This window comes from Petaurus breviceps, unplaced genomic scaffold, assembly GCF_028583685.1.
Source record: "Petaurus breviceps papuanus isolate PSGF00001 unplaced genomic scaffold, PetGlider_PUasm1.0 90723, whole genome shotgun sequence".
Classification (NCBI taxonomy): Eukaryota; Metazoa; Chordata; class Mammalia; order Diprotodontia; family Petauridae; genus Petaurus; species Petaurus breviceps.
Window position 1 is genome coordinate 8909487 of NW_027187323.1, and position 27805 is coordinate 8937291.

A 27805-nucleotide genomic window follows, 5' to 3' on the forward strand; every position below is an offset into this window, starting at 1 on the left:
AAGAAGTAAGAAGCTATTAGAGACCCAGAAAAGTAAGATAACATTAATATTTAGCTTTTCACAATGTTTGGGTTTCCTATATTTCATATATTGTCCCTCCCCCATAAAACTTTAAAATACTTTTATTTCATTTTCCCAAATGACATAAATTATAAAGATAAAATTTACATGAATTCTATAGAATACTATATTGGCACACAGTTTCAAGAAAAGGGCTGGCTATATTAATAATAAAATAAAAATTTTATTTAGATTACTATGACTTTATTACATATATTTCCTAGAATTTTTAGTATGATTTATCAAAAGGTATTTTAAGCTATTATTAAAATGGAAAAAACCCTGATATTCATATTTTTAGAAAGAAATAGGCTTTATGTTTATAAACATTTTGAGAGCTGTGAAATGGTTATTGTTCATTTGTTTCTGTTTACTTCCTTGGACATCAACAATTATCTTAGAGTCAAATTCACAGATATTTTTAAGTGCAATTTTCAATAAATTTTCTTTCTTAAAGACAAGATATACAATTTCACCATGCAGAGATGTTCAGATTTGAATGATATAGAAATTGTACGGACTATTCTGAAAGTCTTATTTGCAGTTTTAGGTTTTAAGAATGCCCTGTGCTTTAGAGAAAGCTTCTGTCTACAGAGATGTCAATACTAAATTTGGTTAGAAATAAAACCACGGTTAGTTGACTATATGGATCTGATGGATTTTGGAACCTGATAGTTTTGTTAACATTAACCATTTATATTTATACCAATGTATATCATGCTTTCCTACTATTTAAGTATATCCACAGTATAATTTTTTTGGTTATGATGGAAATACATCCTACAGAAAAATAAAAACTAGTGATCCCCTTTCTTGCTATTCATATTAATTTTTTATCTTACTAACAGAATTTCTCATTTTTTATCCTTAGCAACATACCACATAATCATGTCTTTCCCCTTCTGAGCAACTGCATATCCCTCTTCCTCTGAAAATTACATAACATTCAACTTTTCTCTGTCTAAATATCTCTCTTAGCCTTTTTTCATCCCCTCCCATTCAACTCTTATCTATTCTACATTTTTTTTTCTTTTTGAACCAGTCTTCTGAACACCAAGATATATTTTTAAAGGTTTAATGATAGAATCTAGTATTAGTAATGCAGCATGAATTGCAGAAAATTCCATAAAAAAAGACATATCATTTAGATTATGAAATCTAAAAAAGTATATTTTAAGAAGGCAGCAAAAAAATTCTTTAACAAAAAGTAAACATTAAAAATATTTCAACTCATTTGTCTCTTATTAAATCGTTTTCAACAATTCATGAATGCTAATTGAAATGAGTCATTAAGTAAAATATTTTTTCTTTTCTTCCTGTCAATAACCTCATTACAGTTACTGATTTATTAGTGAAATCATTGGATCAAAGGGGACTGTAATTTCCCAGATGTGTTTCAACATCTTCTTTCCCTCCTACTAATTCTAGACCTACTTAATTAACTATTCATAGTATCTGTTCAAGACACACATAAACATACATGAATATGTGTATATGTCTTGTTTTCCACATATACATATATATATACACACATATATGTATGCAAGTATTCATTTAAATATATACACATTGATAATTTAGCTTTATTATCTCTTTTTGTTGATTCTCTTGAGTTATCTAAAAAGACTGTCATATCAATTCACCACCAGTACAGGTATTTTTGCCTTTTCCTCTATGTTATTTGCTTATTCCCTTAATTTTTTAGAATCATGAGATCATAGATTTAATGCTACAAGGGGCATTATAGATCATCTAATATGACTTTCTTCATTTTACAAATGAGGAAAATGAGTCCCGGAGAGTTTAAGCGTTTTAAACAAACCCATGGGCTTTTTTAGTGTCCAACAATTTATTTTCTACTAATTTTTTAATTGCTGCAATTCAGTTCATTAATATTCTTTTTCCCTTTTGTTAATATAAGCATTCAGGGATAAATAATTACCTCTTAGGACGACTTTACCTGCTTCTTACCAATTTTGGTTTGGAGTATCACTGTTGTTATGCTCTTCAGTATCATTATTTTCATATAAATCTTTATTTTATATATGATTTGGTCTTTGATCCACATTTTCAGATACCAGTCTTGTCCTCATTTAGATTTTACATATTTTGTTCACTTTCCATTGTTGGTTATTATTTTATTGGCTATTGTTCTGTAAATGTTATTTTAAAAAATCTGGCTTTCTACATTTTTTATGCTTTATTATTAGGGCATATACAATTTTGTATAAGTACTGTTCATGATTCACTTTATATCTGTTTGCGCCTATGTTTTAGATGTGTTTTCTGTAGGCATTACAATGTTGGGTTCTCCCCTCAAATCTCTTTTGCAAGTCTTTTTTATTATGGGTGAATACAATTATATACATTCAAAGTCAACAGGGGCAGCCAGGTAGCACAGTGAGTAAGAGCACGGGCTCCAGTGTCGGGATGACCTGGGGATCAAATCTGGGCTCAGATACTTAGCACCACACCCAGAAATAACTGTCCGTGTAACCTTGAGCAAGTTACTTAACCCCAATTGCTTAAAAAAAAAAAAAGTAACAACACTTGGCAGCTGGTTAGGTGTGGCAAGTTGAATCAAAGATTATAGAGTAATTGAAATGGAGAATCTGAGTGAATGAAAGGATATGGTGAGTGTGGAAGAAATAAGAAAGAGAGGTAAGTTTTGAGAGAAAAAAATGTGTTCTGTTTTTGGAAATGTGTTTATGGAATATTAAATTAGGAAATTTTTGATGGTCAGTTGGGCTCTGGGACTGGAACTTAGAAGAGAAGTTTTGGGTAGATGTGATAATTGGATCTGTGGGAGTTGATGAGATCACCGAGAGAGAGAGTACAGAGACAGAAGAGAAGTGGACTCAGAATCCTCAGGATCTTGCCTAGCCTTACACTCAGAGTCAGGGATTAGACAGCATGGAGGATTAGATAGCAATGGAGAGAACCAAGAGTAAAGGAAGAATGAATTCAGGAAGAATGGTCCTGGTGAAGTTACAACAATGATGCGGATTAAGAAAAAGCCATTGTATCTTTGATTAAGAGATTATTGATAATTTCTAGCAGTTTCAGTGGAATGATAAAATTAGAAGCCAGATTGCAAGTAAATGAGAAGAAATGGAAACAAGTATGGACGGTTTTGTTTGTTTGTTTGTTTGTTTAAATTAGAGTGAATGTCCCACTTTTTTTTTTCATTTAAGGTTTATCTCACAAGCCACCTCCTACAAAAGAACTTTCTCCTATACACCCTGTAACATGTTTTCCTCGTGTATTAAATCTCCCCAGTAGAATGCAATTTCTTTTCCATTTCATTTTTATCTTTGTATTTCCCAGATCTTATACTTAGTAAATGCATAATAAATGTTTGTTTAATTGGAGTAAGGGCCTTTTCCTGTCTTTATCTTCCTTCTCTGTACCATTTGAAACTTTTGACCACCCCTCTGTACTCATGGTTTCTTTGACACTGATTTCTTGATATCACTTCTCTCTTCCAAAACATTTAAAACAGTCAAAAACTATTTTCTATAGAATAGAATACAAATTCTTTGGACTGGTATTCAAAGCCATCTATAGTAAGGCTTACATTCATTCATTCATTCATTCATCAAATAACCAATCAGTCCATCAATATTTAAGCAATTACTATGTGCCTAGCACTCTGAATATAAAAATAAATAAAACAAATGACTTGCAGCCAGTGAATTTCAGTGTTAGCAGGGTGGAGCTAAGGGAGAATTAATGCAAAAATAACTATGAATAAAAGGGATAGTAAAGTGAATTCCGTGAAGTGGTCCAAGAGAAGTTTGGAAGATCCTTTTACCTAGAAGAAGAAATACTTAATGAATGAAGTGAGTTCTTTGTTGACCCTTAAGGAAGCTAGAGACTTCACTAGATAGATGGGAAGAGAGTTCATTCCTGGTCCAGCAATGGCCTTAGCCAGGACCCTGGGACAGGAGAGGGGTGAAGGAAAATGAGGGACAAAGATTAGTTTTGTTTGTATGGAATGTGTAAAGGGAACTTGTTGTTCTTCATTCGTGCCCTACTCTTTCATGGGGTTTTCTTAGCAAAGATGTTGGAGTGATTTGCCATTTCCTTCTCTAGTCAATTAAGGCAAACGGAGTTTAAGTCACACAGCTAGTAAGTGTCTGAAGCTGCATTTGAACTCAGGCCTTCCTGACTCCAGGCCAGTGTTCTATCCACTGAACCATTTAACTTTTGTCCCCTTTCAGATCTATTCTCCACAAAGCTGCATGATCTGCCTATCACACCTTTACAAAATATGAAAGAAAAAAATTCATTCTTCTTTTCTCTGGGTCCTTGCACAAGCAGCTGGAGATACCTAGCAGGCAGAGCCAGAGCTCTGGAAAGAGCCCTGGAAAGGACTAGACATAGGTACAGTATTTGGGAATTACCCATTGTGGTGGTAACTGAGGCCATGAAATTGCCCTGAGATAGAATTTAGAGAAAGAGCAGGGGCCAAACTTGAATACAAGGGAAGAGTCATATTTGAGAAGTATGAGAAGTTATCTCCGCCCACCCCACCCATCCAAAAAAAGTGGTAAGAGAAGAATCCTAAGAGTACAGAGATTAAGAAGGAAGAGGGTGTTTTATAGTGTAAAATAGTCTGCAGAGATCAAGGATGACGATGGGGGAAAAACTCTAGGGTACTTTCACATGACTTTTCTTCTTGTATTCCACATTTCAGCCAGACTGGGACACTGACTACTCTACTGCTTGACCTGTTCTCTCCCACCACTTTGCATCTAAGTGCTGGCCATTTCCCCTGCCTGTGGTGCTGCCTCCTCTTCATCTCTAGTTGCTGAAATGCCTTCCTTCTTTCAAGGTCCATCTAAGTTGCCATCTCTATAACTTCCTTTCTGATTCCTTCAATTAAAAGTGATCTTTCCTCAAATTTTTTCTTTCTTTCTTTTTTTTTTTTTGCTTTTTTGGAGTGGGGGGAGGGCAGTGCAATTGGGGTTAAGTGACTTGCCCAGCGTCACATGGCTAGTGTGTCAAGTGTCTGAGTCTGGATTTGAACTCAGGTCCTCCTGACTCCAAAGCCAGTGCTCTATTCACTGCACCACCTAGCCGCCCCCTCAAATTTTCTTTAGAGGATTTTGTATGGAAGTTTTTTTTTTCCACTATCACATTCTACTTTATTTCATATTTACATGTGTGCCTGTTAACACTGCCATACCCCCTAACACACACCCATACACGCAAACCTGCATACACAATTATATTATGAACTCTTTGAGGAAAGGGATTATGTCAAACTTTACTCTGTATTCACAATAAGTGAAAACATAGTGTTGCAGTTAGAGGACTGATCTTGGACTCACAATCTGAGGTTAGATTTAAAACTGTCTAGGTGACAGGGCAGCGAGGTGGCCTGGTACAGAGCACCATGCCTGGAGTCAGGAAGACCTGAGTTCAGATTCAGCCTTGATACTTCTTAGCTGTGTGACCCTGGGCAAGTCACTTAACCCTGTATGCCTCACTTTCTTCATCTGTAAAATGCAAAGGAAATAGAAAACCATTCTAATGTCTTTGCCAAGAAAACCCCAGATAGCATCATGAAGAGTTAGACATTATTGAATAACAACAGGTGACCATGGGCAAATTTTACAGTGTCCCCAGGCAGTTCTTTGGAGATCCCTGCACTAATGTTATCACAGGTCTGGACAAAAGCAAAAAAAGATTCAGACTATTTGATGCAGTTCTTTGCATGTAGTAGGTGCCTAATGTTTTTTTTTTTTAATTAAATAGAAGAGCTTAGAACCTTCTCCCTTGTGCTTGATGCTGTCTTTAAATTATGAAAGATTCAACTTCTTAAGGTTACAGTTTTCTGGAACTTCTAGTTTTGTGGCTGAGAGTCAGAGATTTAAATAATTTATATTTGGAAAAAATAAAATAACATCAGGGCTGTTAAGTTCAGAATTAAATTTAGGTGCAAAATGAGAAAATGAATTTTAATGTAGAGTAGTGGAGAGATATAGATATAATTTCTTTTCTGTGAAAGCTAGGCATTTCTCAGCCCACTTACCCTTTCATAAAGGGGAATAACTTAATTTCTCTTAATAGTATGTATTGCAAAGGGTCAGTAAAATATAGACAAGATTGGAAAACATGACCTGCGCAGGCACACTTGATCCTTGCCCCCAAAGGTTACTCTTTCCATGACTTGAACAAAGGTCTATTGCTTTCTGAATTTAAAGTATTAGACAGGAAGTTCAGTGGTGGTTAAAATAAGAAAGAGTAGAAAGCCTCCACTTTTAACTGTGCTTGTTCGAGTTTAGCCCTTCTCATATCATTGGCAAGGTCCACTCAGTATACATTTGTGACCTTCCTGCTACCATAAATTTTTGTGAATACTCACTATAACAAACATAGGGTTTTTTTTATGTTGTAAGGTTGGACATTTTCTTATTGAATCCCTATGAAGAAAAGATAAAATCCTGTGACTCCAAGATGTCTAAATTTAGTAATTTAGTAATACCAAGAACATTTAGATAGGGGTGGCTAGGTGGTGCAGTGAATAGAACACCAGCCAGGAGGACCTGAGTTCAAATTTGGCCTCAGACACTTAAACACTTACTAGCCGTGTGATCTTGGGCAAGTCACTTAACTCCAATTGCCCTGCCTTCCCTCCTCCAAAAAGCAAAAAAAAAAAAAAAGAACATTTAGATGGTATTTCCCTGGGACTTCCAATTTTTAAAAAAGATTATTGAATCCCTTCTAAGATTTCCCATATTTGCTTACCTGGAAATGTATTGTATCGTTCCCTGTAGAATGTAAACTGGTTCAGTAACTGTCACATTTTTGTCTTTATATTCATAACGTGGAGAAACAACATGGTTCAATGGACAGAAAATTGACCTCAGAGTTAACAGTGCTTTGGTTCAAGTCTTTCTTCAGATTTGTACTGGTGGTATGATCCTTGGCAAGTCACTTAACCTCTTAATGCCCCAGGTAAATCCCTAAGGATATAAATTGCAAAGGTTGTTAAATTTTCTTTTTCAGGAATTCCCCATACCAAGGAAATCACAGGCCTTAGACCCTGTCATTAGTCTGTCATAAAAGTATCCTGATGTTGAAATTGTTAGTCTCCTTTAGCTATTGGAAGGATAATTTTAGGCCACAAGAAATAAAAGGCAATATTATATTCCTGTTCTTCTCATCCTTTTAAAAACACGTTATTCAAGTTGAGATTTCTGTTTATATGCACTATAGTTGAAGAAGGTGAAGATAGTTTGGAATTTCTAGAATTTTTTGGTAAAGGGGACTTAGATGCCCTCTGATACCCTCTGCAGCACTGTCATTCTGTGAATCTATGACTAGATACAATGCCATAAGAGGAGTAGAAGGAACAAGAAATACTTAGATTCAAGAGAACGATATCAGTTAATAATAGTAATGATCATAATAATAACACTTTTAAGGCTTACTGATCAAATTACATAAATTGTCTCATCTGATCTTCACAATAACCCTGTGAGGTAGGTACTATAATTATCCTTGTTTTACAGATAAGGATATAGACTAATAGAAGTTATGTTGCCTACGGTGGTACGACTAGTGTCTGAGTCTGGATTTGAACTTGTGTCTTTCTGACTCCCTCTCCAACATTCTATCCACTCTATGGGCATTTAGGAGTCCACTCTGTGCCAGTCACTGTCCTAAGTGCTGGGTATCCAAAGACAGGAGTGGAACAGGCCTTCCCTACAGAAGTTTATATTCTCTCCAGGGAGTGAGTATGTAAGTATATACAAAATTGAAACAGAGGTAATTGTTCAGATATTTTGAGAGTGGTCAGGGGGACAAATCCTTGTTGTGCTCTTCCTCTTGTCAGAAAAACTCTGATCCATGATTTTAAGTATAAGGGAGGCTGATTTGGCCTCAACATAAGGAAAAATTTCCTAACAATGAAAATTCTCTGATGTTGGAGTGTGCCTCCTCAGTTTACTGTTCCAAGGGATCTTGGAAGATCATCCATCTGCAGAGATTTTTGTTAATGGGACTCATGGTTTAGATAGGTGCTATAAATCACTTCTTAGGTTTCTTCTAACTCTGAAATTCTGTGAGTCAGTAGTACTTTATTATAATATTATAATGATTCCACCCTAGATTTTATGGTCCTCCCCAGTTTTCAGAGTACTTGCCTCATTTCTTTTTATGTGATTCCCACAACAAATGTGTGAGATAGGAAAGGACTGGTATTCTTCTCTTCCCTTTCCATAGGCACGTCTTCATTCACCAGGTGTCCAGGGCTCCATGGTAGCCCTGAGACCCTTCTGTATAGTGCTCTGGTCTTTCTTTGCCTCTTTTCCTCCAGTTTTTATTTCTTGGGGCGGGGGGGGGGCTTTCTCCCAAGGACTGTGTCCAGAGTGGAACATAAACATAAAAATGACTGGTAACTGTTTAATGGATTAGTTTTCCTAATCTTTTTTATCCATTTTAGTGGACTGCTACTGATGAAAAAATGCTGTGGCTTTCTAATAGTGAGCGAAATTTTAAACAACCTGAGACTGATGACAATGGGATTTGGGGAACAAGGGCAATGCCAGGTGTCTTTCAAAGCCCATTACAAGGGCAAATTACAGTTCTACCTACAGATAAGGCCTGTTAAGTGAAATATAATATGGCTGCCCATCTCTCTCAGACACTAAAAATTTAGAGGAAGTTAATATTTATTTTGCTTATGCCATATTCCAGCAGCAATCAGTCAATAAGCATTTATTATATGCCTGCTTATGTGCTAAGCACTATACTGAGTACTGGATATGCAAAGAGAGGCAAAAGACAATCCCCTACCCTCAAGGAGTTTACAATCTAATGGAAGTCTAGAGAATTTTTTAGTAAAGTATGTGTACATATTCTCTCAGCGAAAGTAATTGTATTGATGAACCAGGAGTCAGATTACAGCTATAAAGAGCACATTAACCCCTTCTTCACCAAAAGATATACTTTCAGGTTTTTAGATTTTTTTTTCTCCCCTTGGGGGGAAAATAGCAGAGTGATATAATGGAAAGTATACTGGACTGGTGAGTCAGGAGCTATAGGGCCTATCTGATTCTGCCACATAACTAGCTGTGTGACCTATGACAAGCAATATATCTTCTGTCTCCCTGTTTCCACATAAGTAAAATAAGAGCATTGGACTTAATGACCCTGAAAAGTCCTCTCCAGCACTAAAATCATATGAGACCATTAAAGTCAGGACAATAGGCCACTCTTGTTAGCAGCACACGTTTACTAGAATGCATCTAGTCAGTGTCAACAAACATTTATTAAGCATTAGGGATCATATGTAAGCAAAAACAAAGGCAGTCTTTACCCTCAAAGAGCTTATGTTCTAATTGGGGAAGAAAACAAATAAAAGGGAAGCTAAACTTGGGGAGATGCCCCTCTGTGGCAGGGAATAAATCTAAACACTGGATTTATTTCTCATTTTAAATGAAATGTTGGAGTGAATCCTACCACCTGGCATTGAAGTTTCCTAGGTTTGGTTTTGTTTGTTTGTAGTTGCTATTTTCATGAAGTCTGGCTGAAGCTTTGTCCTGTGTTTTTGTTATCTTCCTCTTTCCAAGTATAGATTTCTGAGTCCCTACCCTTTGAGGCTTGAGCCTCTGGCACATACCTCAGGCTAAGTGCCTAAATGCTCACTGTGGCTTGGGTCTCTTGGCCTGGGGTGTTCTAAGTGTTATATAAAGCAACTAGTGAGCCTGGATTTTCCAAGGTGGCTTAGGGGATGCTAGTGATGATAGTAAAAAAAAAACAAACAAACCAATTTTTGACAAATAAAACTTTTTGATATAGATTAATACATGTGTGTCCATAAAAGTAACTACTTTGCAATTTATTGTTCTTGACAGTGGCCTAAGAGTACCTTAGCTAGTATCTATTAGAAGTAGGACTTATTATAGCATAAAGTCCCAGAGTCAGGAAAACCTTGGTTTAAGTCCTGTTCCAGCACATACAAACACAGCTTTTTGACTTTGGGCAAGTCATTTAACGTTTCAATTGCCCAGGCTACTCTCAAAAGCTATGAATTACAAAGTAGTTGCTAATCAGTACCAGTGGAGGGATTTTGCAAAAACTATATATTTCAGAGCAGGGCATCTATATAGTAGATATAGTGGACAGAGCTTCAGGCCTGAAGTCAGGAAGACCTGAGTTCAGATCCCACCTCAGATACTTACTAGCTGTATGACCCTAGATAAGTCATTAAACCCTGTTTGCTTCTGTTTCCTTATCTCTCAAATGGGAGAAATAATAGCATTTACCTCCCTGGGTTGTTGTTAGGATCAAATGAGGTTATAATTGTAAATCACTGAGCACAGTGCCTAGCATATGTAATTGTTGCTGTTATTATAGAGGGAGTTTCCTTATTGGAGATCCCCATGCCAATTAAATATTCACACATATAAGCATTTGATTAAGAAATGCTTTAGAGGGGGCGGCTAGGTGGCACAGTGAGTAAAGCGCCGGCTTTGGAGTCAGGAGGACCCAAGTTCGGTTCTGGCCTAAGACACTTAACACCCACAAAAAAATAAACTAGCTGTGTAACCTTGGGCAAGTTACTTAACCCCAGTTGCCCTCCAAAAGGCAAAAAAAAAAAATGCTTTAGAGCAGAATTCCTTAACCTGAGATCCTTATGACTCTTTAAGTTTCTTTTTTTTTTTGGAGGGGCAATTGGGGTTAAGTGACTTGCCCAAGGTCACACCACTAGTAACTGTTAAGTGCCTGAGGCTGGATTTGAACTCAGGTCCTCCTGACTCCAGGGCTAGTGCTCTATTCACTGGGCCACTTAGCTGTCCCACCTTTCTTTTTTTTTTTAAACGAATGTTAAAAAATAATGAGGTGATGGTATTTTGGCATAATTTATTTCTTTTGTTAGCCTATGTGTTTTATTATATTCATTTAAACCATTCTTCTGAGGAGTCCATAGGTCTTCCAAAGAAGTCTATGACACAAAAATTGATTAAGAACCCCTGCTTTAGAGTATAAAGTGAAGAAGTAAACACTAGCCAAGATGAGTGTCTTGCAAGGTGTCACACTGTAGGATTGACATCTGAGCTGGGCATTGAAGGATGGATAAACACCAGGCAAAAATGGTGGTGATGGGGAGGGAACTCCAAAATTAAGAAACCAATGGGTGCAAAGGTTCTGAGGCAGCTCCTTATGATCTGACTCTGTTCCAGAAACAAAACAAAGCACAGGTTTGTTCTATAAGATTTGGAAATTGAGTGCTTTCCCCAAAACAAATGAACATAGTTTTCCTGCTATAAAGATAGTTTAATATGAATAAGAACCCCACCTTCTGCTGGAAGGCTTTCCCAGTCTTCCCTCTATACCTATTACTGATTTTACCCCTTGAAATTACATTTAGAGGGGCGGCCAGGTAGCACAGCGAGTAAGAGCACCGGCTCCAGTGTCAGAACGACCTGGAGATCGAATCCCAGGCTCAGACACTTAGCACCCACCCAGAAACACCTGGCCGTGTAACCTTGAGCAAGTTACTTAACCCCAATTGCTTAGGGGTGGCCAGGTGGCTCAGCGAGTAAGAGCACCGGCTCCAGTGTTGGGACGACCTGGAGATCGAATCCCAGGCTCAGGCACTCAGCACCACACTCAGAAATAACTGGCCATGTAACCTTGAGCAAGTTACTTAACCCTGATTGCTTAAAAAAAAGAAATTACATTTAGAATGCATATCTCTTGTATATTCATGCTTCTTTACAAGTTATTGTCACCCCATCCCACACTTTTCCCCTACTAGAATGTAAGCTCATTGAGGGAAGGGACCTTAACTTTTTTTTTTTATCTTTATTTGTATCCACAATACTTACCATTATGCTTGGCACATAATAAGAGCTTATTAAATGTTTACTGATTGAGTTTATTTTAATTTAGAATTATGGTAATCACACATATGATTGGATTATAAGGATCCATGAATTCAACTGTGTGGGTATTGCCTCCACCAACACAGATCACACTCCCTTCCATGACTTAGTAAACAAACACTTTTGTTTTATAGAAAAACAATTTAGGGGGGAGAGAGGAAGAGTTATGATAGTTATAAAGGACTTGAGGAGGATGGCAGACTTGTGCTTTCTAGGATCAGATTCATTAGGTAGAAGGAGGAATGGCACAGAGGTGAGGCACAAGGAGGCACTTGGGGGATCATCCCTAGATTATGGAATGAAGTATGGGGTTTGAAGTAGGAAATGAAAGAATACACTACCACAGACTGAGAATTGGGAGAGACCATGGAGAACATCTGGTGCTTGTCAGATTAACAATTCTCAGCCCTTTGGCCAAGATAAAAAAAACTTGGCTCATCATAAAATAAATGCATTCATGCCACAGATAGGGGGATTTTCTCATATTAAAAGCATGTACATTTATAAAAAGTAAAAGTGTTTTACTTTTTCACCCTCTCTCCTTTCATCTTAGACCTTAGGGGGTCATCTACCTTTTTTACTCATAGTCAGCTTTTAATATTATCTTCCAACGACGCATATCTCTATCTCAGCTAAACTTCATATCTGGTTTTACCTTCTTTACTATCAAACTCCATGATTTATGGTAACTGCATATGAACTCTGCACCAATGCACAGCGTGAAGACAAGATTAATAATGATACCCACATTCCTATAGGTCTTTGGAAAGATTTGACTCTTCTTTTTTCCCATACCCCATATATCTAATCAATCAGCAAGCTCCATTGAACTGTCCTTCATAAGGTTTCTAATGAAAACTATGTTCATCCATCCTCTTCCCTCCAACCCCCTCCAATATCCCCCTGCTCTATCCCAGTTCAGTCTCTTCACAATTGGGTAAAACTACAATCCTAAGTGGTCTGCTTATCTTTCTCTTCTTCTAATTACTTCTTAATACACATCCAGTTTAATCTTTGTAAGACACAATTTTGGTCATGTCCTACATAGACATTCCTACTGAAGGAGTTTCTCATTGTCTGTAGGATAAAGTTTAAGCTCTTTAGTCTGACATTCAAGACCTTCCATAATCTGACCTCAACTTTAAGAGGCAACATGCATGGTACAGTGGAAAGTACATTGGATTTGAAATTGAGAGATCTGAGATCAAATCTTCCCCAATAACTGTCAAATACTCAACTATTCTAGGGTCCATGACTCTCTAGACGATTGGTTCTCAAACCGTTTATTCTTAGGCTTCCAATATACTCTTAAGAATTACTGAGGAACACCCTATGTATTTTTGTTTATGTGTACCTATTGATATTTACGGTATTACAAATTTAAAGCATTATTATACAAATAGTTTTGACCTTGAAAATCCCTTGAAAGAAAAACCCTATGAGACTTATATGAACTGATGCAAAGTGAAGTGAGCAGAACTTGGAGAACATTGTATACAGTAATAGCAATATTGTACAGTGATCAGCTGTGAATGAGTTAGCAATACAGTGATCCTAGACAATTCCAAAAGATGTATGATGAAAAATATTATCCATTTCCAGAGAGAGAAGTGATAGAATGCAGATGAAAGCTACTTTTTTTTAAACTTCATTTTTCTTGTTGTTGGATTTGGGGTTGTTTTGTTTTTTTAGGTGAAAGGTCTGTATATTCTTTTGCATCATGGCTAATATGGATTTATATTTTGCTTGACTTCCCATGTATAATCTATATCAAGTTGCTTACCTGAGGGGGAGGCCCAAGGAGGGAGCTAATTTGGAACTCAAAATTAAAAAAACGTTTAAAAATATTTTACATATAATTGAGAAAAATAAAACAAGAGGAAAAAAAAAAACAGAAGAAAAAAGAGAAATCCCTAAAAGAGTCTTGGGGACATTCACGGCTTCCTAAACCACACTCTGAGAGCCACTGTTGTTTTTGTTGTTGTTAAGTCATATCTGACTCTTTGTAACCCTACTTGGGGTTTTCTTGTCAAAGACACTGGCATGGTTTGCCATTTCCTTCTCCAGCTCATTTTACAGATGAGGAAACTGAGGCAAATAGGGTTAACTGATTTGCCTAAGGTCACACAACTAGTAAGTGTCTGAGGCTGCATTTGAATACACAAAAACAAATTTTTCTGACTCCAAGCCCAACACTCTGTTCCTTGCACCACCTAGCTGCTCCTCAAGAACCACAACTCTAGACTAACTACATGCCCTGGCCAACATTCCCATTTGTCTTATCTCTTTCAATGGAATGAGGGTAGAGGATGCCTTATTTTTGTATTTGTATCTTCAACTCTCTGTACCAGGTTCTTGGCACATGAGAAAGAGTTAAACAGTGCTTCATCATCATTATTTATTATTCATTTACTTTTTATGTGATTTTGGACAAATCAACTTAACCTCCTTGGGCTTCAGTTTCTTCATCTGTAAAATGAGGACATTAGATCAGATGTGCTCCATGGTCTTTTCTAATTCTCATTCTGCTATGGTATTCCTTCATTTCCTACTTCAAAACCCATACTTCATTCCATAATCTAGGGATGATCCCCAAAATGCCTCCTTGTGTATTCTCACCTCTGTCTCATTACTCTTTCTATGTGCTGAATCAGATTCTAGAAAGCACAAGTTTGTCATCTTCCTCCACAAGCCCTTTGTAACTATCATAACTTTTTCTCTCCCTCTTCCAAATGCCTTTAGTACTTTTTATCTGTGCAACCTATTAGGAGGTTTTCATGTATTGCCTTGAACTGTTAGCCATCTTTTAAATTTGAGTATAGCTTGCTTTCCCAACTAGCTTCTAAGATTTCTGAAGCACGGAGCCTTGAAATGGAAAGACCACCATCATTGGAGACAAAGTATCTCGGTTTAAATCCAATCTTTGCTACTGTGTGACCTTGAATAAGTCCCTTAACCTGTTTAGCCCTTAATTTCCTCATCTGAAAAATCCAGCTTGTAAATCTGTTATCCTGTTAGATGCTCACTGATATCTCTTGTCAATTAATTTAAAGAACTGTAAATCACCAGTATCTACACAGTTGAACCTTCATGAAAAATAAACTTAGGTAATTGTGGGTTTATAGATAAATCTATAAATTTAACCAAAAAAGTCTGGTGAATTTCTGTTTTGCCCAAAGTCTATCTATACATATACATGCAAATTGCATCTATTTATTTGTACATATGTTTAATATATTTATGCACATATGTACACATATATGGATGAATAGAGAAAAACATATTCATCAAGTAAGAACTTTGTTTGAATACTTTTAAAATCTTACTCATTTGACTTCTACCAAGTTAGAGAAATGTAACTTCTGTTGCTAATTGACCATGTTAAGTGGAATATGAAAATAGTAATAATGTATCTCTAAACTTTTAAAGAGCAATTTAGTTTTGCTTTGGGCTTATACGCATGTGAATCATAATTATTATATGCTAAAATACATTCATGTGTATATATTTGTATACATACCTAACATTTATCTTTTAATGTCAAATCTTTTGTCATATTCAGGAAAAACTGACCTCTGACATTTTAAATATTAGAAAATACTCCGAGGTGGCTAGGTGGTGCAGTGAATAGAATACCAGCCCTGGAGTCAAGAGGACCCAAGTTCAATGTGGCCTCAGACATTTAACACAAAAACTAGCTGAGTGACCTTGGGTAAGTCACAACCCCAATTGCCCTCCAAAAAAACAAAAAAAAAAAAAAGAGAGAGGGGAAAAAAAAGGAAATACTTGACACCTATTGGTATATACCAAAATAGAGTTCATCCAAGAAAGCAACAGAAGATTTTTTTTATCTATGTTTTCCTTGGTATAGGAAACCTCCCTCCCAAAATACCTGCTCTGTAGTCTTGGGGAATTCCCTGTGGCACTGAGAAAATAACTAATTTACCTAAATTTATACAGCTAGTATATGTCAAAGGGAGAACTTGAACCCTGGTCATCTTGACTCTGAAACCAACTCTCTAACTTCTGCTTCAAGCTTTTTAAAAAGAAAATCCTTTTTCAGTAACAACTGTTACTAAATAAGTTTATACAATACAGTACTCAAAAAAAAAAAAAAACCTATGGTAGTCTCATAGAATTCCACACAATAAGAAGGAACCTCGAAAATCATTTTGTCCAGCCCCCCCCAACCCACCACCCCTTACATTTTGGTTGAGATAAAGCCCAAATTTGACCTGGGTTCCATAGCTAGTTAGTGGCAGAGACCAGATCTTCTCATCCCCAGTCTTATCTACCAGACTAAAAATGATTAAAAGGTCTTCTTGGTTGTCTTCTCAGATTTTAAAAAAATATATGACATTGTCTTAAAGTCTTTTGTTGTTCAACTTGCCAAGTTTCATTTTCTGTACTTAAACAAATTATCTGGTCTACCTATGTAAGCATTCTTATTCACGTAAGAATTTCATTAGTATTGACGAAAATTGAAATCTACTACTTTAAAGACTGATTTCCCACAGCCATCAGTATCAGTACCTTTGAATTTTCTACATTTTAAGCCGCCTGCCATGATATTGACAGGCATCTGATTGTGTTGCTTAGTTCTAATTATAGATAGAGTCTACTTCACATGGAGCTGGATATTTCTGAGGGACTAAACAAAAGTTGTAATGCTGTGAACAAGGAAGACAGCAGCATGTTTTTACTGTAAATTGACTGTTGTCATAAACAATAATTATCAACACAGTATTGGAATCCTGGTACTGTCTTAGGGCCTCATCGTTCAAACCATTCTCTTTTTTGTATTTCAGTATGTGTTTTAGAAAAAAAACTGTCAATCTCATCATTATATTCAGCCTGCATTACCAAGCAAAACATATTTACAGCTAGATCTACACTGTTTTTTTTACAAGTTTATTAAAAACATGTGTTGCCCAGTGCCAGGAATAGCATCAGCAAATGCTAACACCAGTAGGCAAACTGTCTCTTCACTTTCTTCTAAAGATTTAGCCACTCCATAACTTAAGCTATAATGTGGAAGCCCCTAAGTGAGAAAGATTATTAAGGAGGAGGAATTGGGGAGGTGGGGAGGGGGGGGTTGGAGCAGAGAACATAAAGAGGTTGGTTGGTAAAAGCAAGCGTGAGCAGTCCCCTTAAATCAACAGGCTTCTTTGGAAACATATAACAAATGCTTTCCTGTGTCATAGACTGACCATGTAATTGGAAGGTGTTTATTGTTGTGGTTATGTTACAGGGGCATGGCCTGTAGAAGGCTCAAAAACTGCTCTCTCCCTGAATCTTTCCTCCTCTATCTAACCCATCAATTCATGCAGTGCAATACCACACAGTCCAACTCCTTAGAAGACCATTCATATTTTTAAAAATCTCTAACTAGATGAAAAGCCCCCAAGGAGAGGGGCTGTGTCATCTGTCTTTTCTAATGCTCACAGTAGCTAGCACAGTTTGGAAGCACCTAGGAAAAATTTACTAAATATTTTGTGACTTAGTCAAAAGAGTTCAGCTAAATTTGAGATTTAGTATATTGTTATCAAAAATTATTCATTTATTTTTGTAGTGCATTTTTCTAGAACCTAGTTCAGATTTATAGCTGTTCATGTTAGTGTTCTGAGCCCAGATTTCCACTCAGAATTCTCCCACGATCAAGCAATTTTAATCTAAATTACATGATACCACAGTGGAGGGGTGAAAAAGATAATTTGCTAAAGATAGAAGCATAGTAAAACCTATTAACAACATATCTATCAACACCAGTGGACCAAACTAGACCACCTCCCAACTTCCAGGGGCAGAAACTTGTAAATATTGCCCAGGACAGATTCCACAACCACCTAGTGCTGCCGACCAGCTCCAGCTCTAGAGGAACTGGCCATGGTGGGTTTAAAATTTGTTCCTCAGATGACCATGAAAAGTTCTAGGTCTTCTTAGTGCCTGGGCTGCCACTGCTGCTTTCCACAGGAGTGCGGAGTGAGCAAGCAGGACTCTGCCATTTCCACTCCCAGGTGATATAGTCTCCAGGAACCAAAACTTTAAATACATCAAATGTCAAGCCAGTTCCAAGCAGGAACACAAAAGCACTTGGAGATAGATCAGTGCTGTTCCACCAGTACCCAAGTGTAACCTCAGGAGGAGGGGGAATCTCAATCAACATTTCACGCCATTTTAAGCTTGAAGTATTGATGGAACCTTTAGAAACAGAGCTCCATGGTCAACTCAAGTACATTAGTCAGAGCTAGAGTTAGGACAGACAACAGCTATTTGTAGATGTTAACCCCTACATGAGGGTCAGGAATGTGGATTCCTTTTTTTCCTCTCCTTCATAGGGTCATAAAACTACAAGGGACCTCAGGGGTAAAGGTCATCAGTTTCAGCCCATAGCTTAACAGGATGTTACTTTAACACATTCCCAGTCCCATCCTCTACTTGAAAACTTTCCAGTCTTCATTATTCCTCAGTCCTTTTTTAGACTTTTGAAAAAAAAATTCATATTCATTATATCTGATATGTGCATATATGCACATTTATGTTTTGTGTATATGTATGTGTGTGTATATATGTATATACCTATTATATGATGTATCTTTATTATTATTATTATTATTATTAGGCCTTGGAAGGAAATGTGTGTTTTGGAGGGATCCAGGGAATTAAGGGAAAGTAGTCTCAGGTCTCCATGTAAGGGATAGACCACGACTTTTGTCCCAGGTGATGCCTTCTCCTGCATAGTAATGGTATCTGTAATCTTGGAAATAGAGTTAAGATCAAGACTGGAGAAGGTCCTAAGTCTCCTCTTGTTGGACGATGCCCTCGTAGAGTAGGAAAGATGCTCCTTCCAGATTACTAACGAGCTCTGACATGTTCTCTCAGCATTGAAATCCCTTAGAATACTGTAGTATTCTTCAAGACACAGAGAAATCTGGCCTAACGTTCTTAACCTGACATTCAGAACCTTCTACAGTCTGTCTCCTCCCTATTGATCTTTCCAGCTGAATGTCACAATACTCTTATTACATGAGCCCATATATTCCAACCAAATGAACCAATTCACTGTGTACTTTTTTTTTAGCGTTTTGCTTTTGTGGAGGGCAATTGGGGTTAAGTGACTTGCCCAAGGTCACATGACTAGTTTTTATTTTAAGTGTCTGAGGCCAGATTTGATCTCAGGTCCTCCTGACTGCAGGGCCAGTGCTCTATTCACTGTGCCACCTAGCCGCCCCAGTCTGTGTACTTTCAACTGTATTTATTCTTACTCTTGCTTAGGCTTTCCCTCCTACCTTACCCTTCACCTTATCGTTCCTGGAATGTACTCCTTCCTTATCTCCCTTCTCTTTATTCTCATTCAAGGCACAGTCCCTGTGCTTTTTATCTGTGAAGCCTGTCCTGATACCCTACTTTGTTGTTGTTATTTTAGTCCTTTAGTTGTGTCTGACTCTTCTTTACCCCATAAGGAGTCTTCTTGGCAAAGATACTAGAGTGATTTGCCATTTTCTTCTGGCAGTGAATTAAGGCAACCAGAGGTTAAGTGACTTGCCCAGAGTCACACAACTAGTGAGTGTCTGAGGCTAGATTTGAACTCAGATTTTCCTGACTCCAGTCCTGATTCTCTATCCATTGAGCCATTTAGCTGCCCCAATTCCCTGCTTTACCTCTCCTCAAATTATTTTGTATTTATTTATTCACATACGTATAATGTCAAGTTCTTTTTTTTCTTTTCTTTTCTTTTTTTTTTAGCAATTGGGGTTAAGTAACTTCCTCAAGGTTACAAGGCCAGTTATTTTGTGTGGGTGCTAAGTATCTGAGGCCAGAACCGATCCCGGGTCTCCTGACTCCGGGGCCAGCACTCTTACTCACTGTGCCACCTGGCCACCCCTAATATCAAGTTCTTTAAGAACAGGACTATTTCCTTTTTTTTTTTTGTCTTCCTATCCCCAGCACCTAAGATGATGCCTTGCACATAGTAAGCATTTAATAAATAACTTGAATAAAGTTGAATTTTTGCCTAAACCCTTCTGCTTCTTCAAGGGTCAAGTTAAATCCTGTCTTTTCTTTAAGCCCTTACATGACTGACCATATCTTAGTGATTTTATTTTCTGATCTGAAATGCTATAATGGTTGTGCTAGTTATTTGGTAAATAGCATATTAAAACACACATATTACTGGTGTTGCTTATTTTTTGATACAAATGACAGACATTTAAGTTCTTATTGTGTGCAAGGTCCTGGGCTACAAATACAAGGACAAAAATAAATGTATAAATGAACAATCTCTTCCTACAAGGAGTTTATATTTTACTGGGTATCTGTTCTGTATCCCCAAATAAATTAAAAGCTCATTGGGGCAAAAGACTATGTTTTCTACCTATTTGTATCTCCAATACCTCTCCTAGTACTCAACAAACTTGTTAATGGTAATTATGCTGATTTAATAAAAATGTCAATATACTAGCCTCATCAACTGCCTGTTTTTTCTCCTGAAGATAACTTTATTTCAGCAAAGACATTAAGTAAAACCACGGTGGTGTTTTAGACAGGTCTAAAGAGCAAGTTCTAATGTAAAAATCTTTGTGAATCATTTTCCATTGTCAGGTTTAGTTTTTCCTGGAAAACATTCAGAACTATAAACTTCTTTATTGTCTAGAGTAGAAAAATAAATACATAATTTCTGACCAACCATAGTGCTTACTTGTTGAGATTTTCTCTACTGACACATATTTTTGAACAGAAAGGATTTGTTCTCAAAGTTTTTACTGATGAGCTTTCAATAGACTTCAGATGTGAGGAATCACTGAACTCCTCAAATATTATTTGCAACTGCCTTTGATTCACTCAATCTCCACCATAGTACTATGGTGGATGTCTGAGCCAACTAAAAAATAGGAATTATATTTTACTTAATAATATTAGAATGATATATATGCATATATATTCCTTTTATGTGGTATAGTGAAGAACAAGTTTCTTATTTTGAAAATGGGGGGAAACACCCTGGAAATTAAAATAAAAATTTAAGGAACATTTGCAACAATATAATAGGAATATGATTTTTATTAAAATGGGCCTGGAAAAGATTTTCAACTTTGGATCCTGTTAGTGCTAATGGAGAGACCTGCACACCTTTTTGATGTATATTTTCTAGGCTCGTAGGAAGTAATGGGATGAAAGCAAAGTATATACTTTTCTTTTGACCTTATTGGTCAAAAAAGGGGAGAGAGAGAGAGAGAGACAGAGAGAGAGACAGAGAGAGAGAGAGAGAGAGAGAGAGAGAGAGAGAGAGAGAGAGAGAGAAGCTATCAATCATCACATGTTTTCTGAACAAAATATTTCTCTCTCTGTCTGTATAAGTTGAGTGGCAATTAATTTACATTTACCATATACAAAAGTAAGCTTTGATGTCATTTGAGTCCTTTGTAACATACAATAATGTAGTTACTGTCACTTAATTGTTCAGTCAGTCAGCAAGTATGTACAGAGCAAGTACTGTGTCGTAGATATGATGCTAAGTTCTAGGGATACAAGGAAAGGCGCAAACATAATCTCTGCCCTCAGAGACCTCCCATTCTAATGAGGGCTACAACATGAAAATATCTGAAGGTAATCTCAGGGAGAAGATGGTGGTAGTGTGCGTGGTTTGGGTGCCAGGTGGGCTTTGGTAGAAGGTGGACTTTGAACTAGTTAGGTCAGATTATAAGTTACTAAACAGAAAAACTTCTTTGGACAAAGAATTTTTCCTGGCCCTTACAGCCTCACAAAAAAGGTCCTGTTTTTGCTCCAAATATGTTTGTAAGTACACATTTTCCAACAAAATGCACCTCATTTTCTACTTGGTTTGGTATATACTTCAAAGACTCTAATTAGTGTCAAAGCAAACCTAAAAAGTTTATGATCATCTAAAAAATGAATGACTGTGATGCTTAGATTTTTCAAAGTATTAGGAATGTGAAATGGATACTTTCCCCTCAGGTGACTTATTTGGATATTTGGCTCAGGTTGACTGTGCCTGGAAACTGTTAACCCACATTAGCTACTATTTTAAGGCATGTGTGAAATCCTTTGGTGTTTTCCATATAATTCTTAGTGGACAGGTGGTTTTATCTACAAATTGGCAACCTCCGTAAAGCAAGCTAAAAGGAAATGGGGAAGAAGACTATCTTCTCAGGCTCTGTTGCTCTTAAAGACTATTCTTATAATAACATCTGTGTGTATGTATGTATATAAGAAACTGGTTGGAAGGTTACATTTCCAGAACTGAATTCTTCATTAGCATTCCCTCTAAAGTAGGTTGTTCTTCTTAGTTCACTATTTCTGTTAATGCCTCTACAATCCTTCATGTCATCTGAGTTCAATGTTCCGGCTGTCCTTTCTTCTCTGTCCCTTTTGTCTCCTAAATCCAGTCATTCGCCAAGTTCTGTCAGTTTCACCTTTTAAAATCTCATACTCATCTCCCTTTCAGTTCCACTGCAGCTGCTTTAGTTTAGGCTTCTTATTCCTTCTCAGTGACAGCCTCTACCAAAGCTCTATTTCCATCCTCCAGGTACAGGTAAAACAAGAGTAATTCTTTTTCCATGTGAAAGTCCTTCAGATACTTGTAAGACTGCTATCTGTCTTCTCCAGGCTAAACATTTGCTTGTTCCTTGACCTGGTCCATTTATGACCATCCCCTTCAACCCAAGGTCAGCCTCTTTACATGTATTTAGTTTATTAGTATCATGCTCAGAACTAAACTAAGTATTCCAGATGTCATCTTACCAGGGCAGAATAAAGCAAGATTTTCACTTTTCCTCATTCTGAACACTATGTGTCTACTAATAAAAACCGAGATTGGGGCAGCTAAGTGGCACAGTGAATAGAACACAGGCCTGGAGTCAGGAGGACCTGGGTTCAAGTCCACCCTCAGACATTTAACACAAAAACTACCTGTGTGACCTTGGGCAAGTCACTTAACCCCAACTGCCCTCCAAAAAGCAAAAAAAAAAAAGCCCGAGATCACAGAATCAAGATCTGAATTCAGATCCCAACTCTGACGTATTTGCTATGTAGCCTTGAGCAAGTTATATAATTTCTCACTGCTCCAGTCTATTCTAAGACTGTTGTCTGCAGAGTAGTAGACAGTCTGCGTTCATCAGGGGAATTTCCTCCCTAGAAGGTCCTAACACCACCGAAATCACAGACCCAGACCAAAAACAGAACATCAATTGTTTAGCCACAACTTCCTTGACCTGCATTTGTGCAGTTAATATTTTGGAACCTGTTTTGGACTTTATATTTATTTCAGTATTTTGATTTTACATTAATTCTTACCAAATTCTATTTTATTAGTTTGAAACCACCATTATATACTTTCAGAATCTTTTTAAGATACCAATTCTGTCATCCAACATATTAGCTTTCCCTCTCAGATTTAGGTTATGACCAGCACCCACAGGCACAATTGTAGACCATCTTGAAGGTAACTTGAAGATGAACTAATGTGCATTTCTGAAAGTTGTTTATGAATGTGGAGGCATTCACTACTAACAAAACTTGTGTGTTAGCCGAAGCATTCTACCAAAGTATACTTTCACCCATATTTACAATCCTATAATAATTTTCATGGGCTTTTGCTGTCCTTCCCTGATACGGTTCTCTGGTTGCTCCATTTTTGGTAGTCTCTCTCCCTTCTACTAGAGCCCACTTTCTTTCATCTTTTATCACTAACTAGTGCTTTTTGGTTATCATTTTTTCAAGACTTTTCATTCTGCCCCAGTCCATCCCAATGCTAGATAACTACTAGCAAACCCCTGTAATATCCTGATAAAACAGGTTTGGAGAGGGAATGAAAGAGCATTCCTCCATCTTCCCACACTACTAGTTACATAATTAGATTTTGTACTTCATTCCAAATTTGTTCTTATTTAACCCCCTGTAATGTAATACCAAGCAAAGGCAACTTCCCAGGTTCAAAATACCAGCATAGGTGCTCTCTATTTTATTCAGTAACAAACCCAGAACAGAGAAGATCAAAACATGACATCATTCAAAATACAGCATTTACTAAGTGTGATTAAATCATCTCCAAGGCCTACCCCACCCCAGGACTTTCCAATCATTCAATCAATTACAAAGTCTCTGTTCCAAATACTTCTCCACCCCTAGGCTATACCTTAATTAAGTCCACGACAAAGCCCCTCTTCTCAAATGGAGATTAGTTTCCAAACATAAGTAAAATACATTCATTTGCTCAACCATAGAACACAAAAAGGTCAAAAGTTCCCCACCCCTGGATCACAATTGAATCTACCCCAGAGTTACATCAAGTTTAAACACAGCACTTAATACCCAAATGGAGGTCTTTTCTTCATCTTGACACGAGGCAAGTTCTCAGCAATCTTAGTTCCTGGGGAGACAAGGCTTAGCAAGGCCATAAGATACATTGCCAGTCCCTTCATGAATTTATCCTCTGTCTGTAGAACAGTCCTAGAACCCCTGAACACATTAGCAAAGCCCTCTCCCAGGATTTCTGTAAACATACAACAAGAAAATCCTTCTTCAGGGCTTCTAAACCAACAGAAAGGCTCCCAGACCCCTGCAACAACAGCACTGTCCTTCACCAGTGGACAGTATTCATTCTGTCTGCCGGACAGTCTCCAGACCCCTGCAACAACAGTACTGTCCCTCACCAGTGGACAGTATTCACTCTCAGTACTGTCCCTCACCAGTGGACAGTATTCACTCTCTGTCTGCAGGACAGTCTCAGGCCTTCTTAACCAAATGCCAGGTTCCAGGACTTCTTCAACAGGACAGTCTTTCACCAGTGGACAAATCTGGCAAAATAACATCAAAACAGACAGACAAAGTACCAGCAAAACAGCCATGTCTCCTCAGTCCTTGGCAGCTCAGGGGGCAGGTCTCAAAAGTCCAGGGCAATTCAAAGCGGCCACCAGCAATCTCTTAGTCTCTCCCTCTACACGAGGTGCTGCTTCCAAAAAAAAAACTTCCGCCTCTCTCTTGTCTCTCCAAATCTACGTCACCAGCTCCTCCCAGTCAGGACTTTCTTTTCACATCAAAAAGTCCATCCCACAGGTGGGATTAACAAGCTCTGGGTTTTAATACAATCAATTTGAAAACCAAGCCAATACAGGGGAATCTTTAATTGCCATTACTATCACACCCCCCTTTGCTTCACTGTAGCCCTTAGCCAATTTAACCTCTTGACCACCTTACCATGTTATCTACAAATTGGCAATTCTGCTTTCATCCAGGATGTTGACTAAAAGGTCCAGAATGAGACTAGGGACAGAGCTTAAATGACTCCAGATATTGTCAGTTTGACATTCATTCTATTGATTTTGTCCAGTGGTTCAATATAAATCTATCCACCCCTGCTATCATCCATTTCCTATTACCAAGGTTCTTGAATGATCTTTGAGATCCTTCCTATGTTTTAGGATTGTGCAATTCCATATTTCTGCCTTTGTTAGCCATATTGTTCAGAGAGGCTTGTCATTATGCCTGTGTGTCTCTATCCTGTGGAAAATGTCTTAATACCATAATGCAGCTGAAGAATGAAGCATCTTTGCCCTTCTTTTGTGGTTATAGTTGGCTAACTTTGAAGATTACAGGTCTTCAATGACTATGGCATCTTTCCTCATAACTAATTCTTCATAATAGTTTTTTGCTTCTCTTTTTCTTGCAGTTTCCTGCGATTCTTTTGCCTAACTATAAAATACTATTAAGTCATTCCTCCCATGACAAATTCATGTCTAAGTAATATATAAAGCCTACTGACTTACAAAGTTTGGATGTCAACATTTCAATTATATGCCTTCAGGATGGGGTATACTATAGGAAAAGTAAAGAGGAAAAAACAATTTAAAAAGATGATTATTGATGTTTTTTTATTCCCCTTCTTTTCAGTAACAACAATGCACTACCAATACTTTAGTTATCATGAATTAAATCATTCCTGCACTGAAGCTGGTGTAGGGTGAAAGTTGGTGCAGGCAGGGAAGAGTAATAATAAAAACAAAACAATCCTGAGCCCAAGCTTTCTTCAAGACTATAGTGTGATTTTGTTGTTGTCTAAATCAATGGTACAGGTATTGTTTTGTGATGTTCCACACATACACATTTACATATATACAAGCATATGAATAAAGTCATAACAGTATTCTGGACATTTTTCTTTTTGTACTTTAAAAGTAATTTACTAGCATCGAGAAATCCAGCTTCCACAGTATTATTTTGCAATCTCCTAAAAGAAAGAGAAGGAAACAGAAATTCTAAAGAGGCAAAGGGGGCATATTGCCATCTTGGTTCATATAATTTTGCATCTTTGGATGTGAAAATACATATCCCCAAGTTGTATAGCTTCAAGAAGAAAGATATTCTTAAAAAAAATTCTGATCGAATTCACAGCATGTCTACCATAGCAGTTTGTGATTTGACCAACCCATATCACAAATGTTTTATAGTATTTCATTAAAATTTTCACCATTTGCAAGTTTTCATACTTCTAAACTTCAGTGTCTCTCTTAATGTAGAACTGTTGAGGATTTAATAAAGTTTAAATAAATTAAAACCCATATTGGTTCAGCTGAATAGAGGTGGACACACAGTACCCAGCACATTGCAGGCACATTGAGTTTGCACTGGTATCTGAATAACAGAAAGAAAAGGTGAAGAAGAGATAGGACCACCTTTGGTCTTAAACCTCAGTTACTCCATGATTTTGATTGATGAGGGATCGCTATTTTGTCCTTCTTTTGCTTGCTGATCATCATTTGGGGCATAAAAGGGGGGTGTCATAAATTATAAGTACAGAATATAAAAAGAATATTCTTTTTTTTTTTTTTTTGCTTTTTTGGAGAGGTAGGGCAATTGGGGTTAAGTGACTTGCCCAAGGTCACATGGCTAGTTTTGTGTTAAGTGTCTGAGGCCAGATTTGAACTCAGGTCCTCCTGACTCCAGGGGTAGTGCTCTATTCACTGTGCCACCTAGCCGCCTCTAAAAAGGATATTCTAAGATCATGGATGTCAAGGTAGAAGAAACCTGGGGGTCATCTAGTCAAATCCCCTAATTTTTTAGATGAAGAAAATGAGACACAAAGATTTTAAGTGAGTTGTCCAGGATCACACAAATGAGTGAGAGAGATAGGAAAGCTATGAGATGGAGTCATAGACAGGTATTAAATTTAAGGTATATGCTTAATTGTAGACATTGCTTTGACAACTCACTTTTATTTTCCAAGGAACAAACAAGGAATGCTCCTTTTAACAAAAGGAATAAAGTATAGTAAAAAGTCCCCTGGCATACATACTGTCTGGTCAGCACCCACCACCAACTGACATATCTTGACTCTTGATGTTAAGCTTCTCAGGGCTACTGGCAGAAGTCAAAACACAATTGAGTGGATACAAGTTCAATGGGCACTCTCTCCTGGATGACAGTAGAAGGATCATGGACCATAGAAGTAGAAGGAACATTGAGTGTAATTCCCTCATTTTATAGATGCGGTTTAGAGAGGTTGACTGACTCACTTAATATTAAAATAGATATTTGAACAGGTCTTTGAACTGCATCTTTTCCCCACAATGCTACTATTCATTCATTTTTTATTCATCTCTGACTGACTCACTAGAACACTTTTCAGAATAGTCATTCTAGACCTTCTCTTTTGTCATCACACTCACAGCTCTACTCCCAGTTCCCTCCTTTCTTAGTAGATGAACTCACCTCCCTTTTTACTGGGAATATTGAGGGGATCCATCATGATCTCTCTTATCTGCTCATCTTCCACACCTCATAATATCTCTCCTTTCCTATTGTTTCAGAAAAAACAAATGAATCAT

General features: G+C 37.3%; 1 protein-coding gene and 1 long non-coding RNA gene across 11 annotated transcripts in view; one reads left to right on the forward strand and one right to left on the reverse strand.

Annotated features, from left to right (window-relative positions):
• Positions 1-27805, forward strand: part of GTDC1 (glycosyltransferase like domain containing 1) — a 476083-nt gene that overhangs the window by 329269 nt on the left and 119009 nt on the right. The window lies entirely within an intron of this gene.
• Positions 1-27805, reverse strand: part of LOC138145099 (uncharacterized) — a 51890-nt gene that overhangs the window by 3599 nt on the left and 20486 nt on the right. The window contains exon 3 of the long non-coding RNA XR_011164109.1: positions 6817-7034. This is a non-coding gene — a long non-coding RNA (uncharacterized lncRNA). The remainder of the gene's footprint in view (positions 1-6816; positions 7035-27805) is intronic.